We start from the raw sequence: 2,264 nt of genomic DNA on the forward strand, positions 1-2,264 counted from the left end.
TGAGCTGCCCTAATGTCACAGAGAGGAGGAGCGGGAAAAAGTTTCCTTGGGTGGTTTTGGTCAGATGGCTCAGATCCAAGAGGCGTAGGGCAGAGGGGCGCCTAATGTTGGTGAGAAGGGTCTAGAATAGTGGTTCTTCAAGGATAGACAATCAGAAACAATATCCACACTATACTTCTGCAGTTCCCCATGTCATATTGCTGTGAGCAGGGATTTTAAACTCTGACAAATGTGAGAGTCCAGAAAAGAAAAAGGCTTCTATGTGCTGATGAGGAGATGAGAGTTTGTTTGTCTCAAATTAGACCTAATATAAATTATATCCCCTGGCCAAACCAGGCTCACACCTCTCACTGAGTTTGTATACATACTTAAACTACATATGTAAGAGGCTCATTTATAATTACAGTGGTACCTCGGGTTACATACGCTTCAGGTTACATATGCTTCAGATTACAGACTCCGCTAACCCAGAAATAGTACCTTGGGTTAAGAACTTTGCTTCAGGATGAGAACAGAAATTGTGCAGTGGCGGCGTAGTGGCAGGAGGCCCCATTACTAAAGTGGTCTTCAGGTTAAGAACAGTTTCAGGTTAAGAATGGACCTTTGGAACAAATTAAGTTCCTACGTAAGGATTTACGTTCTTACGTAGTTGGATGGTTTTATACTTTCTCAATGTCCCGTGATCGTATTATAGTTGTGTTCTATGTTATTAATCAAGCATGCTAGGAGTTGCTACTTTTTGCTTTCCGATGTATTTCTTATCAATAAAACATATCAGTGTGGAGCAAGCACATTTTCATTCTGAAAGTATGGCCCAGAGAGAAAAGTTTGAGAACCATTGGTTTATAAAAAGGAACTGTCCTGGCACCTAACAAGACAGCAGTTCCAGGAAAGCAGGAAAGCCAAGAAGGGTAAGTGGGAAGAGGAAGAAAACCAGAAGGTAGAAAATTGAGGGATGCACAGGTTAGGGAGCTGTGGAGGTAAAGAAGATTGGTGATTGCATGTGAACTTGAGGTAGTCACATTTTGTAGGGCAAGGGTGGCCAGCACAATGTCATGCACATTTGTTGGATTACAGTTCCCATCATTCTTTGCTTATACTAGCTGAGGCTAATGGAATCTGGTGTTTAAATCATTTGAAAGGTCCTATGCTGACCCTCCACCAACATAGGAGAAGGGCCTGTATAATGTGACCCTCTGTCTCTGGGACCATTCAACTAGTTATGTAGTTACTGGTCTCAGTCCACTTCTCAGTTTTTGCATTTTAAGTACAGTGGTACCTCGGGTTAAGTAATTAATTCATTCTGGAGGTCCGTTCTTAACCTGAAACTGTTCTTAACCTGAAGCACCACTTTAGCTAATGTGGCCTCCTGCTGCTGCGGCACCGCCGGAGCACGATTTCTGTTCTCATCCTGAAGCAAAGTTCTTAACCCAAGGTACTATTTCTGGGTTAGCGGAGTCTGTAACCTGAAGCGTCTGTAACCCAAGGTACCACTGTAAAGCCAGCCAATGTAGCTTTTGTGTCAATGACTTTTGTATCATAGACCTGCCTCCCTTCGTCCAGGTAACCAAGGTTGTATATCTGTCTGTCTGACCTGAGGGGTTTATAGTGCACATTTCAAGACTATTAGCAGGGCAGCTTACACAAATTAAAAGCATAATAAAACAAAGGTAAAGTACACAGATTGAGTATGCAAAAGAAAATACAAGTTGAGCATACAGAAATATGATGTAGGATCTTTCCTATGCATATTCTTGGAAGTGCAGCTGGGCCAAGCAGGCTTCTGGGAGACACACACTGTTGCAATACTCTCTCTCTTATTTTCCTTAAGTTTAAAGGGGCAAGAAAAAATGCCCCTTGACTTTCTTGTAAAGTTATGATAGGGAAGGGGGTAAGGTTCTCCCACCTCTGATCTTTAGGCCATCTTCATTTCACCCCCTCTCCAAATGAACGGCCCAAACAAGCAGGGATAAAAAGTTAATCCCAGCCTTTGTTTAACAGCATTGGAATAATAGGCTCAGCCCACCTGGAAATTCCTATTTATAAGCGCCAATGAATCTTCCGCAGGGCTTTCTCAGGATGAGTTTCCAGTGGATTGTGCCTGGTCTAAGTAAGCCATCAGAACCACCCAGCCACCACCTCGTTCTGCATTTCATTCGCATGGTAATTGTGCAGGGCAATTTTTAACAATCAATTATTAATAGTGATGTCATTAGATTAATGAGTTTGCATTAAGTTGATTTGCCTGGAGTCAAAGCTGGTGT

This window comes from Podarcis bocagei (assembly GCF_964188305.1).
Source record: "Podarcis bocagei genome assembly, chromosome: 8".
Lineage (NCBI taxonomy): Eukaryota > Metazoa > Chordata > Lepidosauria > Squamata > Lacertidae > Podarcis > Podarcis bocagei.